The sequence below is a fragment of the Glossina fuscipes genome, unplaced genomic scaffold (assembly GCF_014805625.2).
Source record: "Glossina fuscipes isolate IAEA_lab_2018 unplaced genomic scaffold, Yale_Gfus_2 0, whole genome shotgun sequence".
NCBI classification, from domain to species: Eukaryota; Metazoa; Arthropoda; class Insecta; order Diptera; family Glossinidae; genus Glossina; species Glossina fuscipes.
Window position 1 is genome coordinate 41,040,930 of NW_023998414.1, and position 21,182 is coordinate 41,062,111.

Here is a 21,182-nt window from a genome sequence, read left to right on the forward strand (position 1 = left end):
CTTCTTTGAAGTTTCTTCTGTGAAGGGTGGAATAACAAAATCCCCTAAATTTTTATATATTATGAAAGGAACAATGATATTCAGTCTTCTTCTTAGTTATTATTGCTTAAAGAATATATTTAATATAATTATTGCTATTTTGCAGAGAATATGAACAACAGCAGAGAATAGTACAAAAGCGAAACATAGTGCGGAAATAAGTGAATTTAAGGCCTATAGAAATACCAACGTTTTCGATCTACTTTTCGGAAAACGAATATTTGATTCAAGGTATTTTCAAATTTTTCACTTGTTTAATCGTCGCAAAAATGCTGACCCCTCCAACGACAGAGTAAGTAGTTTTTGACAAACGTCACTGATCCAAGTAATCGTTTTAAAAGAGTTTATATGATGGGAAACTTTATTCTAACCTACTCTTACTTGTTTAAGCGCTCTCTGCATCTTTCGCGGCAGAACTTGGTCCTGGCAAGCAGTAGCCCAGCATCCTTAGATGAAAACAAAACTGTGCCAAACTAATAGCATCAGTTTAACTTTGGATTTTGTAGCAACAAGACCGTTTGCTAGGCTGGTTTACAAAGGAAGAAAAAAAATTTGGCAGACAAACAAACAGTAGATTTGTAAAAGTTAAAAAAAAAAAAAAAAAAAAAAAAAAAAAAAAAGATTTTAAAAATATATGATATATTTTAAATAATAATCTTACTAGAAGATCGAAAAAAGGAAGAAACAAGTTATCAAAAAGAAATTATTTCCAATTTCAAAAAGATTCAGAGAAAATCACTTTTTCGTTTTCAAATTCAAATTCAAATATATATGTACATTCAATTCAAATTCAAATATATATGTATAGTAAATGTAGTCGCACATATATATATGTGAGCATATGTAGACGTAGTCCAGCATAAATCATGTGCATTTTATCAAATAGGTCATAAAATATCTTTGAAATGAAATTTGACTTTCCTAGCGTGTGCAGCAGTGGTTAGTTTTTACCCTAACTTATGTGTTTGCCGCATCATATGTACACGCATGTGTCTAGGTTAGAATAACATAAGCAAGTGAGTTAATACAAGCAAACTTGATACTTAAACGGCAGTTACTCAAATTGCGGTATAAAATTAAACAAGTACACACATATAAATTAACATAAGACCACGCGTTTCCGCCGGATATTCATACACAACGTAAAGCATATGAAAGCATATAAAATGTATGTATGTATGTATGAATGAACGTTTATCTGCATATGCATAGGTAAGTTGTTTCGGGTGTTAGTCTATTTTCTCTACTAATTTCTCTTCTTTTTTTTTTTTTTTTTGTACGGAACATAAATATTTGTGTTTTGATTTGTTATGTTGTGTTATGTGTTTTACTTAAGTTTTACTTCAACAACTTGTAGTCACTATTTTTATGCTACAAGCACCAACAAAACTTTTGCATACATGTATAGCATGTATGTAGTAAGTTGAAAATGTAAAAAAAAAAAACAAGAAAAGTTGTTAGTGTTACACTTTTACGATATTTCGAATATTTTATTTTTGCCCTTGTTTTTTTCTTGGTTTCATTCCGACTTGATTATTGCTGTCATAAACAATTTTTAAAAGCATATCTTCATGTTTACGTTATAATATCATTTACCAAGTGACACGATTCTTTTCACAGTTTCTTCTTCTTGGTTTTCTTTCCTTTTTTGGCTTTTTTATTGCAGTTCATAAAACCGATTTTATGAACATAAATTTCGTTAAAAAACAAAAAAAAAAACTAAATAAATACCATAAAGTTAAATGAAAGTCTTCTTAACGGGGCATAATTTTTTCACTTAAATCGTAATAATATTATAAGGATATGTGATATGTACATGTGTATGTAGATAAGTGGAATCCGTTGTGATATGTGATGTAGCTGAAGATATAAAAATTTTTTGCTTTCTTTTTAAACGCTTCGTATTCATCAACATTCAAGGGCAAATACATTAATAAGTTTTTTTTTTTTTTTTTTTTGCTTTCAATAGGACCATGTTGTGAACATTTAATCCCGATTAGGACGGGATTATGAGTCGACTTATTCAAGGCTAAGATTGCGGCTATTGTTCAATTCAAATAAAATGTGTTTCGTTACGCGTGACTCTGTTCGTATCGCACTAAACGCAAACGATCAAGACAGGCAGCGTAAACTTTGTCGTGGACCTAAAGATCTGCTTGCCGTTGCAAACTACATTTTTCTCGCTCGTTGTTGCTCTAGGAAAATGCTTTCTTCATTTTGTTAACTGCCATCAACTGCCTATAAAATATATTAAAAAGAATTTGATTTCGAACCAACTTTTACGATAGAAAAAAAAATCACTTGTTTTTATGGCCTGCTTGCGACAACAATATTTCGCATTAAAGTCTTCGAGGCCATATTTGCTTACCTCCCCTGACACCTTAAACAACGCGAATTCCAATTCTGAGAACCAACTGTTGTTGTTCTCAGATGGAAGAAATTTCCTCAAAGGCCACTTATGGCCTTTACATCTTTTCTTCAGCGCAGCGTAGTTGTACGAAAAGTACAAAAATTCCAGCACTTTGAATACACCTCCTAATTTCAAATACCAACCATTTTGTGGTTCTGATATTTGAAAGACTGAAGTGGGGTGGTCTTAATGGGGCTTCATATGGGGCTTCATAGTAGTAGAAGTAGTAGTAGTAGTATGGTAGAGTCAAGTGAAATCATCCTGAAGAGTAAGCCCGCATAGGCGTATTAATCTAAGGAACTTTAATGGTTTGCTTAGGTCTTTGAACACTTTCCGCTTAAATTGTAAACATTCAAGACTTGGTTTGTCTGATTATTCAAGTATTTGCTTTAGAGGCCAAGGCCAATGGACAAATCCTTCCTAATGTGGCCAAACGTACTAAGACAATGATTGATTTTAATGCGTTCACACTTACGTGCGCACATTTACTATTTGCTATCTAAAATTATTTGAAGTGTTTAAGTGGTTTTCGAAGCCTTTGTGTATCAATTTTTGAATGCGTGTAATCTGCAATGAGACCGTATAAAAAGAATATATGATTGAAAAATATGCACCTGTTTTTAAGATTTTTGAATTGATTTTTACGTAAGACTCTACTATTTTCCAATTTTCGTCTATTTAGACTGATCGTAGCTTTCGTACTATGTGTATGACAGGATAGGTGCGAGCAAGCTAGGGAGAGAGGGGGAGGCAATAAATACTATATATGTAGTAATATAGTAATATAGATAACGATATACTTGATCTGCACCTTTATTGTTTAGTCTTCGAAATGAATGCTCTCTTAATCACCATTAGAAGACGGACGCAATTATGTAATTTCTAGTTGCTTCCAGTTCCCTTTCACAAGTTCTTGCGTGTCCCTTAAGTATTTGTCATACGATACATATCAAGTAAAAGTGAAAATTTTCCAAATTATTACAAATTATTACTTACTACAATCGTTTCGAGAATGAGAAGAAGTTTATAAGAGTTGATGGGAGAAAACAACATGAACAAGATAGATATGTGCATTAAGTGATTTAACTGAATTTCTTATTTTTGCAAAACTTTTATTGCATGTTAATAATGTGAACCATTCATTATATGGCGAGAATTTTTTTCGCTTACTGTTTTTGAAGTAAATACCTTTGCTGATGCATAAAATTCTTGGGAGACGTAATGTAGTGATAAATTCTTTTTTATTTCATCTCAAGCGCGTAATATATTTTTATGCAGCATGTCATGTTATAAACTAGTTGCATAGTCAATAACGGAGAGGTTTTATATTATCTCGTTTCCCATTTAAAAAAAAAAGAAAAAAAAACAAACATTATACGAGATACTTAAAAGTAGCGAGACTACAATTACTTTCTAAAAATATAATTTAATATAATAAAAGTATGATATAACATAACAAGGTGTAGTTATTAACTTCCTGTACGTTTGTTATTTGTAAAGTTATTAAAGTTGTTATAATCTCGCAGATTAGTTCCGTACATATGTAAGACCTTTGAATACCGGGATAGTGGATTAACGATATCATTATCGTTTTTATAGTCTAGTTTAGAGTAAAGAAATTAATTTTAGGACGAAGGTAGTATGAGTACTGGACTAGAAACTAAGACTAACGCTCCTACCCTTTAGTAGGGATACATAAAGTGCTTAGACTAACCATTTAAATAAACTTAAACATTTTATTGAGATTATGTTCTCCAGGCCCTTTCGAGATTTCGTAGAGCTAGACGCGCCGTAAGGGTATCTTTAAATATTGGAAAAGCTGTTTCCGCTATTGCAAATTGAAGGAGTAAATTTCTTAAGTATTCATTGGAACGTGGCAAGGATATGACCAAAGAGGATGCTTGCAAATGTTTCGATCTTCATTTTCTTAATCTTGGTTGGATATCGTCATGAAAAGAGATCAGGATTAAGTTGAGCACACCATTCAATATTGTTTCGAAGTTTTTTGTATCATACTTATGAGGGTCAATCTTTCCCGTTGTGTCATCCATAACTGATGATGCCAGAGCTGTGGATGTGATTGCTACATCTACTTGCAAAGGGACGCATATGACCTCTAGCCTCAAAAGTATTCATTTTGTTTCCGTAACTGGCAATGGTATTCCTTACTTTATTACAGTTGAAATTGAAACGGTTTCAGCTAACCGTTATGGTTAACAAACTATTCATGAGGATAATCGTTTTGAGTTTGGTTTTACAAGCAATATTTATGGCTTGACACGTAGCTATAGATGTGGTTGTAAATGTTGGAGGATATGATTAACCTGGGGTAGAATATGCTTATTCTAAACTTGAACTGCGACCGCTACTACTGCATTGGCAGGGGATAGGTTGTCCCTCTTACAATCGCCTGCAATAGCAAGACTGTAATCGCTGCCTTTCAAAAAGTCAGCTTTCTCTGCGACTACAACTACCTACAGGCTCTTCTTCTTAGCATTGAGCCGTTATGGTACAGTTTCTCCAAATCGTGTTTAAGATCTCTACCAAGTATCGAGAATTAAAACATACGTTTTTAAAGGCGTTCGAGAAGGAAGAGGATGTAACTATAATTCCACATAAGTGCATATACAGAGTTCACAATACAAATGGAATTTTGTATAGAACAGACCTAACTATATATAGAACTGCTTCAATTCTTCTGTGTAGCTGTGCAAACGATGGCAGGTTACTGCTTGACGCTTGGTAAAAGCAATCAAAACTAATCGTAAACACAAGAAATATGTTTTTGTTTGTGTGTTTTGCCGTATACTTTATCTAAATTCAATATAGAGCGCGACAAAGACGCCACTCCTGATATCAAGGCAAGTTATATTTAGGCAAAAACGGGTGAGGACATGCATTTACGTGTAACCGTTTGTTTAGGCAATCGGTTGTAGTACGAATAAAAAATGTATTGTGGTTGCGAAGCTAATCTGAGGAAAATAGCAAGAAAGCCTGTTCCTTTGCAGATGCTTTGAGATCACAATAGAATAGATTCCAAGGCGACACAGAGAATCGGCTGAGTCGGTTTCAAAGAGGATCCATTCATTCGACATATCCAGCGCCCAGCATATAGCGTATGGATGGATTCTGTCGACTAAACATGGCGGTTTGAATTCAAATGTTCAGGACCGGCTTGGTTTATTATTTTTGACTTCGAAAGCTTATGGCGGAATGTAATTGTCTGCTTTTTTTTCCTCATCTTGGTCGAGTACCGAATTCCTAGAGTTGAGCAATTCTCGGATGATTTTCTCCTTTCAATCATGAACGTTAGGATTCAAAGCTGGAAGGCCGATTCCGGCATTAATGTTGTTGATGGGTGAGCTTCACTATTTGGCGATAAAGCGGTTTCAGAATGTTTGTATTCCATTTGTTGTTGTTGTCATATATGCTGATATCATATTTTAAGGTCTTCGCTATCCCCCTTAGTGAGAAATTAAATTCTAAGCAACTTGTATAAACTTTTCCGTTGAAAAGTAAGCGCTGTATAAGGAAGAAACGCTTCGTTAGACCTCTCTTTATGAAAAATCGTTTCGAGAAATGACGGCACACAATTCCTATCTATTTGAAACAAGTGTTTGATTAACAATTGAATCATTTGCGTTCTTCTTTCCATTTCGATTAGTCGCTTATTAGTCAACGGGGTCTGCTCTTCTTTTCACGACAGCACATCAAAACTATAATATATTTCTTCGCCACATTTCGCCACTAATATATGCTTGCGATACACCACTGTACGCATTGTTCGCTAGCTTGGCCCTTCTTACCTATTAAGGAGCTTTCAACAGAGTCTTACTGAGAAAGGTGGTTTATTTTTGTAACAATAAAATAAAAGTAATGCAATTGCTTCTTGCGCACAACAACAATTGTTACGGAAAGTACGCCCTTATTTGCAAAGGGGTGTAATTTTTCATATACAGTACAAAACAAGAAGTAATTCTTGCATTCTTTGATAAAAATAAAAATTGTGTTAGACAATGTGATGTAGGGTATTTTTTGGTCGGCCTAGCTTGACTATGATGTTTTCAATTGCTGTGATTGTGGAAATTCGATTCGAAAGATTATGCGTCAAAGTGACTCATTTTGATACAAATGGATTTATTGAAAATGCCGGTAATTCTAGTGTTAATAATGATGGATGCAATACTCACTTTCTCGCCGCTTTCCTAATGCTCCCACTAGCCACTATCAAGCCATACTACTCTCATTTCATCTCTCAACTCCACCTTTCCAACTTGCCCACAGTCCTTCGCTACTGTGTTTGCATTAACACAAGGGAAATCTCCTGAGTAGTTGATTGAAAAAAAAAGGCAAAAAAAGTTTGCTAATTAGTACAAGTATCAGTATCAGGATGCGTGTATAAGAGTCAATCAAATGCATATTTTTACGTTCTTCTGCTTCATTAGCTCATATTTTGGACAGCCGAACTTGAAATCAAATTGTAATTGGATCCATCACGAATAAGAGCCGGAGATTGACTCTAGTATCAATATGTATGCTTTGAAGTTTAGTAAAGTATTGTATTTCAGTTGTCGAAGAAAAAGTTTTTCTAACAGTAACAGCTAGCGAAATGAAACAAAAGTTACAAAAACAAAAATTTACAATATTTGACCTTGCCCACGTAGGATAAATTGTAAAAGTGTAGTGTAAACAAAGGTATTAAAGAAATTAATTGCGTGATTTATACAAACTTCTATGACACGTACATTGATCCTTGTCGAAGAACGAACTTTTTTTCAAATAAACAAATAAAAAAGAGAACATTACTAACTTAGTATCTTGGCGAAAATAAAAGAAAGTAATTTCTGGTTCGTTTCCGTTTCGCTAAGAGAAGTCGCCCCATTCAATACATTTGTCGCATATGTCTGATAGCGAACCATTTGTAAATGACTATATAAGTGGATTTAAAAAAGCATATCATGCGGTATCGCACTAAATCACCACATGTTCACACAATCATACTCTTACTTAAACACTTGTACGTAACAAGCATTTATCATTGAATATAAAAACGCTCCTGTCGCTACATCTCATCTATTGGGTTGTTGTGAAAGCCACAACACACTACCCAAGTCATTCACATTGCACGTTACTGCTACTACTCTTTCAGTTGATAACTTGGAAAGTCCTTCCCAAATACGAAAGTATCCAAATAGTTTTTTTCGCGAATTATCTGCGATTAAAAAAATGAAATAAAAATAAAACGATTTTCATCCATAAGTTGAGATTTGACTTCCACTGAGTGCGAGTATGTATTGAGTTCACATCAAGTCCGCGACAGAAATGCCCACGAAGGTGGCCAGCGCTGGTGAAGTTTCCTAAAGTTTTAAAAAGTTTTAATGCTGTTTTGTACAACCGGGTTTACGGGTAAGTTTTTCAGTATCGATAATGACAAAGCCGAGGCCATCTTAACCTGCAAGAACTCATAGAGCCGACATAAGCAGGCACACGATGCCACGATTTTTAAGTTTGGCTACAAACAAAAAGTGTTTAGCGATCACTTAATCCTAAAAACGCTGAACGCCTTATGTCAGTCAAATTCTCATCGTATGAAGGGCAAGCTTTTAGATTTATCTTCAGGTAGATTGCGACTCTGTAACTTACATTTCACCTTTTCCAACAATCTAATGCTCATCTCATAGCAATTGTAAGAGAAAAAGTTTGATAATATAATCTCCATATGCTTAAGTATGTGTACATATGCATGTGTATGTATTATCTGTAGGAAATTATAGTCCGCAAATGATATAATTGGGCAGGGAAGGAAAGATTGGCTTGCGTTTTGAGACAAAGAGAGTTTAAGGTTCTTTTTCGCAAAGGAAAACGAGTAAGCGCAGGTAACCTACTTTTTATCTAAATAAATAATCTTTTGTCATATTTAAATCTATAATATAATGTATGTATATAGAAAGCAAATAATATAAAATTATATAAACCTCTGACAAAGCAAGCTATCAGTTTTAATTCAAACATTTGCATGAAAATGTAATCATTTCTTTTTTTACTATAAGTTTCTTTATATACATATATTATATATATGCACGTTTGTTTACGTATAGTTCGCATGGAAGCATTTTGCAGAATTAAGAAATCTTTGTTAGCAATCTTAACTAAATTATGGTCAGGAAGGAAGAAAGGAAAGAAAACGAAACTCTTGTCGTCATAACATAATAATTTGTTTTATTGCTGTTCCACCATAAATTTGCTTTTGTTACGTAGAAAGGTCTACATCGAAAGGTCTATAACGAGTCGTCGGAAAAGTATTTTGCTCAGAATATATTGAAATTAATTTTTTTTTTTTGCTCATTCCGTCGATTTTAAATCTATACCGACTGATAGACAATTGAGGCTAGTTCGCGCTATCTTTACTACAAGGTGCAATATTTTTTAGATCATTTGTCTCGACAATTAGATTACGTGCAAGTATAACGATTGCCAAAAAAATTAATTACGATTTTCTCACTTGCAGGAACAGACATGATCAACTTCTTGTTTATATAGAAATGTAGTTTAACACCAGATCAGTCCACAAAATTTGTAACATGACATATACATGTCGCCGCTATTGACAAATTCGTATAATACCATGGCATTCGGATAATTAGTTGACAAGTAACAATTGCTCTAATGACTCTGCTCTCTTAATTTCTAAAATAATGGAAAGGCCCAAGTTTAGTCTGTTGATTAAATATTGCTCCTTGATAAGAAAAAAAAAAAAAAGCTTCAAATTCGACATTGCCTTGAAAGATAAAAGTGAAAGAAAAATAGAAAGTAAAGTTATATCATATAGCTTAGGCGATTTTGCATAGACACTTTTTTTTTTTAATCGGGGACGAAAGAGATAGGCAAGGGTCCGCCGCCTAGTGGGGGTGTGCGCAATCGGTAGGTATCGCATTAAGCTTTGATTTAGCGATAACAGGCTTGGTAGTCGCGATTTTTACTTACTCGGCTGCTTACACTTGTCCATTAGAAAGGTCTGTTCGGAGTGGGTACCGCGTTTGCTGACTTTTGACTACAATTTTTAATAATTCACGGTGCAGTTTAATATTGCTTAGGTGAAATGAAAAGGATTTTTTCATGCGGCATGTGACATGCGGGATGGGACACAGATTCATCGCTACACTTTAGAGTCAGTAAATCGGCAATAAGCCAAGCAGACGTTCACGACCGTCCAAAGCGACCAAAAAATTCATGTCATTAAAATCCATGCAACTTATGAACTAACAATCGCAAGGCCATGAAATGTTTGCACATTTCGTTTGAAGGCCGGCCGGTACTCTCTAAAATTCATGTGGTTTTGTTAATATTGGCGGCATCTATATATATTATTCTACGAAATTATTAACTAATGTGTTATTTCAGTCAACAAATTTATAAATTATCGATAAAGAAATGATATTAGTGGACTCGTATAATATGCACCCACAGTTTGCCTGCGTGCATGATAGATGGATGTTTTTGTTCGATTTACACGCATTTTGTTGGTAGATAGTCGTGATATCTAATACGGACGCGTGTAAAGCCGTAAGCTGAGGCGTGTATTTTGTTACGCATTTTACACCGTAAGTTTCACGTATTCCTTTATGAACTATACAAGCTTTCGCTTTTAGAGAAGGTTTATTATTATTGGGCAAATGTAACTGAGGTCATATGTTAGAGGCAAGAAACAAACAAAAAACTTTGAGAATACGAAACCGTTTATGTGTATGCATGTGAATATCGCAAATCGTTGCTTTCCAACCCAGTACATGCTCAAATATTTATATACACATACTTACGTGCTTACTTAGTTATTTACTTATTTTGCTTACACAAGCGTCCGTAAAAACCTATTACTAAGTGATGTCACAATGAGGTCAGCCTGCTTAGTTAAGCATCATATCTTTTTATTGTTTTCGAAATCTTCAAAGTCAAAGCTTTTTCTCTTTTCGTCTTCTTGGTTTTGTTTTGTTTTGTTTTTTTTTGGCGTTTTCTCATATTTATTTGGCCTTTAACGCTTTAATAGGGCCTTCAGCAGGCTGTACCACCTTTTCGTGAAATGTTTTCCATTTCATATTTTTCGTATTTTCATAGATGCCCAAGGATGTGTTTTTGCAAGCACATGCTTGCCTTTCGCTTTTTTTTTTCGTTTTATTAAAAACTCGTTTAATAATTTAAAATGTATTAGTTAGTGGACGCACCCAGCACTTAGCACATAACGTAAGTTGAACTTTTTATGCCAAAGTGTCTTGCAACTTAGTGTTTGGTTTCGAGTTTTTAAGGTTAATGCCTTTCGAAGGCATATTTGATGCGATTGTAAGAGGTCTTGCAACTTTTTATCTAAGTTCTAAAGCAATTGACCGCAGTATGATATTGTAATGCCAGTATATATTAGTAATAAACAAACGTCCAACATATGGACATGATAAATCGATTATGTGTGTGTGTTGTGTGTGTGTGTGTGTGTGTTTATGTCATTTTAAAATAATGCGAGAAGAATTACTTTCCTGATTTTTTGAGATTTACTGTTGTTTGCTTTTTATTATTACGGTCTGAACTAAAAAATGATCTTACAGGGATTTTGCACTTGCAACGCACCGATATGGTACTTACCTACACCTACTTACTTGCACACATGCATACATGCGCGCAAATATATGCACATAAGTGTGTATCTATATAAGCAAAGCAAGAAAAAGGAAATTTTTTCTTAACAAAAGTTTTGGCTACGCACGAGACCCTCACGAAGTGTCTCTGCTGTTTTAATTGACGAGCAGATAACACTAGCTGTGCAGGAGTACACTGCTTCCGTGTGTCTTGAGAAATACGCTTACCACAATTACAGTACACTGTACTGACAGTTATGTTGACAGATGAGGGAAGGTGGAGGAAATACTTTAGATTTTTGCACGACATTCTTCGGAATAAGGGTACGCGAAGACGAGATCCAAACAACCAGTTTCATACGAGGACGAAGGATGTGGGATTTCATAGGTCAGGTTCAAAGATCCGGAATGCATGCAGAATACATGCATTCAAAAATCAAAAGACGAGAAGTTGGCAGTGCGCTGCCACTAATTCTTTAAATACTCGCGCACACGCACACGTACACACACACACGCATAAGGCTAAACTGCACGCACATATATATATATATATTCATCAGACGCTATCTGCCTATGCAGTTTTTACTGCGATTGGTTGATAACCATCTTATAACATTTTCTGTATGCGTAACATGTGCGCTTGGTTAACTCTGTCAATTTCCTCGAATGCCCTCCAGACGAAAACGTAGTAGAGCTTACCTCATTAAAGATGTCAGCACAAAGCTTTAATAATTTACCTTAAATGGTTCTTTTTTATATAACAGTAACTCTTGTTTATTTTGTTAGGAATTTGTTAAGTAACAGTTTAGTGTGCGGAAAAAAATTTGATATTTTTTTCTAATAAAATTGCTAGAAAGTCGCCAACGCTCGCATTTGACTTATCTTGTAAAATATTACGGTTCAAGCGCTATTAATAACGAGACTTTTAACTCCCCAGTGCACGCATTGGTTTATGTGAATGTGCGATTCGCCTCGCAAACGATATTAACACGACCTTCGCTTTGTGCAAATATCGTCTGTTGTGTATCCGTAAAGGATAAAATGCACATCTATGGCTTTATTGAAAATTTTTCTTGTTTCAGCGTCAGTTACTGGTGACCATAAAATAATCCGATTTAAATATGTTTTCTTTTTTGTTTTGTTATTAAGCTAGTGTTTGTGGTCGTGTTACAAATTGGCTTTTTAGCGCGTATTCTCTTCATAGAGCTAAGGCTTTAGATATTTCCCATGGCTAAATCCGCCCTGTCTCCTCTACAAAATATCACATAGCAAGAAAGTAAAGCAAACGGATTAGCAGATGACATTTTTATTACTTTTTACTGGAATCGAAAGTTTTTAGAGCAAACGTTAACCACACATCGAAACAAAGTTTAGGGATTTCCCTGTGCAATGAGGCAAAGCAATTAATTGATTAACACAATTGATCCATGTATATATGTATTTTTTTTTTAAACTCATTCTACTTCCGATATAAACGTAAATAAAAATGTTATGCTGCCTGGCAATAAGTTGCGGTTCAAATATTCTACTACTTCCGGCATAGGATTAAGTTTGTCCGGATGTAAGCAACACCCAGAAAGGTTTGAGATGGACCCACTTTTTACTATACCAGAAAGTGATTTTAAATCGATCGAAACGTATTTGTCTGGCCGTCCGTTGTGTTCCCTTGTGTCCCACCTACAAGCCATAACGCCACTGGAAATGGTTTGGATCGGATCACTTTTTCGATCACCTATCATAACACGCCCTATTTTAAAAAATCCAATTAGAAATTTTTATACTATCCTCACAAAGTACACACAAGTAGATTCTGCGATTTTGTTTTAAATTTTTTTGATCTATCAAAAGGACTCCCCTTTACTATTGTCATAGCGATTTCAGCTTTAGACCAACTTTCTCAACAAACTCCAAAGCTCCCAGCTTCATGCACTACTGGCGGAACTTATTCCATATCGCAATATACTCGTGATATTCTAATGCACTCAAACACGTCCACAAGGCCTCAGAAAGTGCACAAAGTCGCGATCATCATAAATTGTGTAATTAAGTTAAGGTAAAATTATTTTTTATTACTCCTATCAAGTTAAGCGCACAGAAAGACTTTGCTATCACTTACCATATGCAAATAATGCATAAAGCAGAACGTGCGTGTACGGCTTTTGCTTGACACGTGATGTGCTAGCAAGGACTATAAAAATTTAAAATACATGATAGAGACAGTCCCGGGTGTTCTTAAAACCTAAGACCTAAGCTGAATACAAATTTCTTCTTCTTATGTTTATGAAACTATGTGAGAACATCTTGTGATGCATTTTCCCTAGAAATATACTAAAGTGATTTCAAACCGATAAACTCACTTTTAATAGTTTTGTGTATCAATTTACAAGCGCATGGATATATTCAAGCCTAGGGACACATGCGGTTCCTTTCTCTCTAAAGTAATTTAAACGTATATTACTGTATCTATGTATTTACATATACATACATATGCATATAAATTTAAAATACGATTGATTCCTTTACACATTCTCTTACGTTAAATATTTACAATTTATGTTATGTAGTTCAAAGGTTTCATGTTCTTCATATGCTACGTATTATGTTATTGTTGGACACAAATAATATGAGAAACATTATGATATTTGAACTTGTTTTACAAGATGATGCCTAGTTAGGAAACTGACAGACAAAGTCACTAATCGGCGATGCCATCTGCTCAATAATTGTAAAGCGCGGTATCGATCTAGACCTGCTTAGCAATGTAGTAGGACTTGGGCACCTTTGTAGTTTTGTGGACATTTATATATCAGTTATCGCCGCAATAATCTTTTTATTAAGTTCTTACGCCTATTTCCTGTTTATGTTGCTAAGTACGTATGCCGCCGCATCGAATATGTTATACTTATCACCTATGCATTAAAAAAACAAAAAAAAAGAAGTAAAAACATTGCAATCGGCCACAACACACCATTAACTACAACAAGATAAAGTGTTATGTTACAATAAACCGCGCATGGCTCCAAAAATTGATTGTGTCCGAACCATGTTCAATGGCGTTCGTCCTTGGGCCAAAACACACTGGAAAATACAATGACAAACATTAGGCAGACAGACCGACAAACTTGGATTGATTCGGAAAGCCATTTTCCATCGATCAGTATAATAAACGCTGGGTTTATTCAAAGTCCGCCTGAGTATTCTATACATTCGCACAAACTTAATAAAGTCCGTTTTACAAGTGGCAGTGTAGGGTATGGTATAACACATCAAAAAAAAAAAAAATATTATATTTCGCTGTTTAATAGTATTGGGTGGATGTGATTTTTGCTTTTTTTTTAATTTCCTAGAGACTCAACGGGGTCAGCCGTAGAATATCGTACCACAACTTCTTTGCTGTTCTTGGAACCAGCGATACTGTCAGTTTATGTCACATTGTAGGCGTATCTTTTGCTTGGCTTAGACCGGTCTCCATTTTTACAATCAGGTATATATAAATATGTATGCATATATACCTAGTATTCCGAAAGGTGCTTTTTGGACGTTGTAAACGTGTCAACACAAAGAATATACAAGCAATGTCGTGTTAGTGAGTACAGAAAACTGATTCGATTAAATTAGAATTTTTCTTGGTAAAGTGCAAGATAAAAGCTTAGTTTAGTTTCATTTATGTTTCATTCTTCGAAAGATTTAAATGAAATTTTCAGTAAAGCTTTTTACATAAACTAATTATACCTGAAATGCATTTTGTTCTTCATATGGGCCAATGGCCATAAATGCTCACATAGGGAGGCGGTGGCTTATGCTTCATTCAAAGGGCAATGTCTAGTGTAAGCCAACTGGCTTTGTCATGTGAAAGTGTGCATGTCATGCATATTGAATTTTTTTATTATCCGAAAACACAATAGAGTTAGACTGTTTTATTTAATTGTATACAATATTTGATTGCATCCCACGATTTCTAATTCAATGTCGTTAACATGATAAGATGGCTGCGACTTTGGTATTATCTCGCTGGACATGAATGTCGTAACGAGTCATTCACCAAAGATTTCTTTCTATTTCGACAACCGTTCAATGTATTCGTTTGAAGGGTTGTGCAATGCTGTTGCTATGCAACATAAATCCAACCTTGACATAGGTAGCACAGCATTTATCTCTCTTAAATTAACATTTGTGCTGCACGTCATTACGCTGCTTGAGTGTCAGTTGTGTCGATTTCCAATTTCTTCCTTGCAATTCAACACAATTTCGTCAAAACTTGTCCTTTTTGTTTTGCCCCTTCCAAAATAAGCAAGCTTTCGATTCTTTTCCACCCAATTACTGTACTTTTTATTACTTCCGTAGAGGTCATTTATTTGGAATTGAAAGGAGACGGAGACGTTCAAGAAAACTCTCTTAAGTTTCTTTAGACCTCTTTTTCCTGATAATTGTACATATATATATATATATATATATATATATATATATATATATATATATCTGTAACGGGATGAAATTATGTTAGGAAAAGTAGACGAATTCTAGAATTAAAGTTTCAAAGTGTTTCAAATGAAATTTATTTTGTAATCATGTGCTTTGTATTCGTCGCAGACATCTTAACGGATTCCCATCAGGTAAACATTCATTTTTCTCTTTTTTTTAATTTTTGTTTATTTGTTTATTTCCTTATTGTTATTGCCGTCAAGTGTTTTCAGGATTTGATGTAAACAGTTATGAATTAAAAAATGAGATGAGATAAGCGCTCATCTTCTCTAGTTAGTGTTTGTGTTTGTGAAAGCGTCGTTCAATATGTTTTACGACAAACTAATGCAAAAGCAAACATTTAGCAAAGAACATTTGCTTGTACGTTTTTATTAGTTATGTTTTTGTAGCGAATGCTTTATGAACAATCATTGAGAGAAATCACGCTGCACGATTTTGAATACGTTTTCAAATTTCTATCCATCCGGTTGCTCGAAGAAACACTTATCAAAGACTAAACCCAGTTTTTTTTTTTTTTTCATTTATTATTTATTGTACAACTTCGTTAAAGAGCAGCATGAAATGACAATCTTGTGACGAAATTGGCTTTTCTGGGATACGATTCGTATCACTAGATCGTGGATCTTCTTACTAAGAGAAATACACTTGCACGTTTTCACTAATTACAAAAACACTGCCAAGCGAACAAAGTCACTAGTTTTATAATAATAAGTGATAGCCGAGAAGGCCAGAATGCAGCTGTGGCTTTGCTTTTCCTGTCTCGAAAAAAATTTCATTTTAATCGTTTTTCTTTGTCGAACTGCCATGGTCGCAAAACCAAAGGTACAAAGCGGAAAGTTGGGCTTTTGTTGCCCATGCAACTTAGCAACTATTGTATGGCATAAATTGGTTTTCCCTTTTTTTTTGATTTTATAATATTTGTGTTTAATTTTCATTATATTAATTTTCTGTCGGTCGTAGCTTCTTTTATAACAATAGCGTTAATGTATTAATTGACTTCAAACTTTCAATTTATTTTATTTCACTTTTGGTGGTAAAAGGGAGACGAAGAAGAGGAAAGCCAATACCCAAGATAAAATTGCAAAGTTTAATTAGTTTACGTGGCTTCATGATAATTATTAGGCAAATAGTTTTAAATTTTATTCGTGTTCTCTTACGCTGCTTCTGCTTTCAAGGAAAGTTTAAAAGAAGTGTGCAACTTTTTTTAATTGATATATATATACGTGCAGAGCGATTATTTTCACAATGTTGAAAATGTAAGTTTAGGAAGGACAATCCTCGGAGAAGATAAATCCGAGACGGACAGAGATATCCAGATTACGATTAGATTACTGCACATGGAGGCAATCGCCAGGTTAAGTTGAGATCAATAAGCGACAACTGAGTCATCTTTTGTAATATATGGGGCCACCGCTAAACCGGCAAAATAAAAATCAATGAGATTTGCACATAGAAGGGCTTCTTTTTTTCGTAGCACTGACTTGTGATTTTTAGGTTAATTTAGGTTTTACCTACATATTACGTGAACATATGTTCGGAATACTTTTTCTGTTATCATCCGTTTGAATAGTGTAATGAAATTTTCGTTACTCATATACTTATCTTGAGAGAACTTCGACATGCCAAGTTGATGTGATCACAAATTTGGATCGAATGTAAACAAGATAGTGTAATTTCAAATATTTTATAATGAAAATTGATTTTTAAGAGTAATTTGATGTAAAAATTAATTATACAAAATCTGGAGAACGAAAGTGTATTGTTTGGACACCGCCCGCATATTCGCATGATAAGTGAAACTCTTTGTACAGCAATGAAATCTACTTGTTACTACTTTCTGAAGAAAATAGCCGAAGAGCAATGAGGTCTTCGACAAGAACATTAATTTTTGTAGAGAGAGATCATGTCAGTTTCACGTTCCATTTGCGAACTCACATAAAAATTATACCTTCACGTGAAGATAAGATACGGTTTCTGGTATTTTTTCAGAAAAATAAAGGAAAATTTGTTTTGAGGAATGTGCCGTAGGGTATTTATTACTCTAGTTGTTAACATAGCTCCAATTTCTAATATTTTCGCTTGTTTATTATAATTACTTCAACAAAGATATACAATTTGGATAATGAAAGGCATTATTGGAATCTCTACCGACTCGCCGTTGCTGGTTTATTACATTTTAAGCTTATTGTGATGCTAACAAAAATTGTGTTGTAGACGCAGTATACCTTGCATTTAATAGCATAATATTCTGAGCGGTGTTTCTCGATTTACTTCCTTGCCAGCCTGTTGCTGATAATTCTATTATCACTAAAGTCCAAAAGTACAAAGTAAGATTGCTAGAGTAGGGCCGGGCCGACAAACAGATACTCTATACTGTACTACTATACCAGTATTAGGATACTCGCAGCAACTCATGACGTGGTCCAAATTTAACAAATTTAATTTACTTCCCAAAAATTTGATTGGTTTTCATTTTCCGTCATAAAAAGGTAGAATTTAGATTTCCTCGCCATATAAGGAATGGCTCCCTCCGGGTGCTGAGATCCATAATAATAGACCTGCAAGGTACCAATTCATTCATTTCGTTCATTTTTTTTTTTTAAGTTGTCACTGTAGGCCAATTTTTATCACAAAATATTGAGAATTAAACATCTTTTCTGAAAGGCTTAAGATTCATCATTAATCCTATATGGGGGGAGGTGGTCCAAGAAATCGATCTGATTCAGTCCATTTAATTGAACAAATCTTCATCAGAAAACCTTAACGATAAAGCCCTTTGGGCATATCACGATTTACATATTCTGAGAGTGCTTGTATGCGGCGGTATCCTAAAAATATACCTCTGTGGTCCAAATCCGGTAAGGTTGATTTCTTTGTTAGTTGATTATTATGAACTAATTTTCAACATGAATTATTGAAAATTGTAGGGTTCTACCTTATGAAGGCTCATTTTTCGTAGGAACATTTATATGAGGAGGAATTCCAAAAGTGCCCCCAGCCGAATCAAATTTTTTAAACCAATTTATAGGTTGGAAGTACTATCACTGGTCGGAAAAGTGAACGCATTGCAACCATTTCAATACCGTTCGTCCTTGGATCAACATGTGTTATTGTACCAAACTTCATTAAAATATCTGACAAATTGGGATCTGCTGGTGGAACGCAAGTTTACATGGACAAACATCAGACGGACAGACGAGCTTAGATCGATCAGATGCATTTTGTCAATCGATTGGCATCATAAGAGGCATCTATCTTAAGCCCTTGTGGGCTTTGCATACGTCCGCGCAAACTTGTACCACAAGTGATGTAGGGTATAAAAACCGCGCAGATATTCATTATATGGTGAAAAGTCAATGTCCAATCTTCCCTCGAATGTAATTTTTCAAAATATTTCAATTTGGTTTCAATCTTTTTCGTGTATAAGAATTTAAAGCATAATCATCCTCTTACTGGTTGTAATTTCGTCTTTTTCTTCCTTTTATGGCGGCCACAAGTAATACACATCCCATAGATTATCATCATTACCATCATTTTCATCATCATCATCATCGTAATGAATGAAATTTTTGTCAAATTTCCAAACAATAAGGAACAATTTTTTGCTAATCAATTAAGTGCTTAACAAATTATTTCATCTACCGGTTAGTCGTTGTTGTTGTTGTTGCTGTTGCTGTTGTTGTGTCAGAAAGTTTTCTCATTTTCGTTGATAACATAAACATTTTGTAATGGAACACAATTTTACTACATTTCAAACTTCCCGGCAATAACCAAAGGCGCAATTATGGTTTCCAACTGCAAAGCTCTCTTTCCTGCTATTCTTTTGAATCAACTTTTTGTTGTATATAATATATTTTGTTAGTTTTGACATATTCTTCTACATTAAAATGTTTAAATTTAGATAAATTTTTTATTTGAATATCAATTTATAAGTACATGCATACATATTAGTATATACGTCTGTACCCAATCGTGCAGATAGATGAAATACGTAGCATAAAGCAAATTGCATGTGATATAAATTAATTTAAAATAAGTATGAACATTATAGTCGGGCAAGGCCGACCATTAAATACCCTACACCACATTGTCTAACACAATTCTTATTTTGATTACAGAGCACAATAATTATATCTTGTTTCGCTATAAGGCATATTTTTCAAGTGCGTATGTATGGGAACTTAACCTAATGTACTGCAAGTTTAATCCTTACGGGAACGGGTAGGATGCAAAAATCGACCTAGATGGTCTAAATTTTGTAGCGCAATTACTATTATGGATCAATTTTCATCACCACATATTGAAACTTGTGTGCTCTTCAAACGATCAACTCCCGTGAAAATTGTTATTAGGGTACTATTCAAAAAATAGACCGAGATGGTCCAAATTTGATAGAGTTAACTTTTTCATGTCAAATTACTAATAGGATATGATTTTCATCATGAGGTATTGAAAAGTAAATGTTTTTGGCGCTTGAATTTTAGTTTTCATTATGTGAGAGGGGGTTCAAAAATTGCCCCAGCCGTTTCAAAGTTTTCATACCAATTTATAATGCCGAAGAATGCTGAAGACTTAGCCACCTTTGCGGAGAAATTTCGAAAATTAAAATTCACTTATCAGAATAAGATGTTATTTGGGGAGCGGTCAACAAACTAGACCGATTCTGACCATTTTCAACAGCGTTTGTCTATGGGCGAAAACACGTCACTCTACTAAATTTCATCGCAGTGTCTCAAAAATTGTGACCTGCAGGTTGAACAAAATTTTACATGGGCAAGTAATAGACGGGCAGACCCGCTTAGATCGATCAGAATTATTTTGTGAATCGATCGATATAGTGAGAGGTGAGTCTATCTTACCACTTACCCTTGTAGCCGCACTAACTTAATATACCCTGTACTGCATAGTATGTATGAATTTATTATGATGTTCGTTGCTTCACATCTTGTTAACTAAAATATTTGAAATTCATATTTTGTGCGGCAACCTCTCCTTAGGAATGCGAACCAACAAATGTACTCAACATGCAATTGCTGTTTTGGACGTAAATATCTCTTGTATTAAAAGTATATACCCAGAACTTTATTATATTTCAAAGTGCTTTATCAAATAATTACTTGAGCATAGCATGAAAATCATATTATAAACGAAAATAATTAAATTGCGTGCGTTTTCTTTCACCGAAGAAAATCGCAACTCTTCTCAATTGCATCATGTCACACGATTGAGTTCAATAAGTTAACCCTCGTCCAAGATGAATTAATTATGGTCATATTTTGTCTCCTTTTACTCAACAGAGAGCAGCTTCTCTACGCACTTTAACTACTTTTCGATTTAATGCAAGCGTTTGGAAGCGCTCTTGGACAAAACCACAAATCAGCCAAACAGAGTTGATCGGAAAAACTTTTATTCACTTTAAGTGTTTCTTCTTGGGGAGCGTTGTACATACATTACACTTTTCTTTAAAAGAAATCCTTCTCCGTCCAATAATTTTGCCAATAGTAAGCAGATCTCATCTTTCCAAGCAGCTTATCTTTCAAGTTAAGTGAACAGCTCGATTGCAAGTTGTTCATTTTCGGAACCAGATTGAGGTTAGGTAAAGAAGCATTGCCTGTCACATTCTCCAA

The 21,182-nt window shown here is 34.5% G+C and overlaps 1 protein-coding gene across 1 annotated transcript in view; it reads left to right on the top strand.

Moving 5' to 3' along the window:
* The first annotated feature begins 808 nt into the window (after nt 1-808).
* The window catches only part of LOC119644843, a 91,161-nt gene continuing 70,787 nt past the window's right edge, over nt 809-21,182 (top strand). The window contains exon 1 of the mRNA XM_038044605.1: nt 809-1,251. The gene's annotated coding sequence lies outside the window, so the exon portion shown is untranslated. The remainder of the gene's footprint in view (nt 1,252-21,182) is intronic.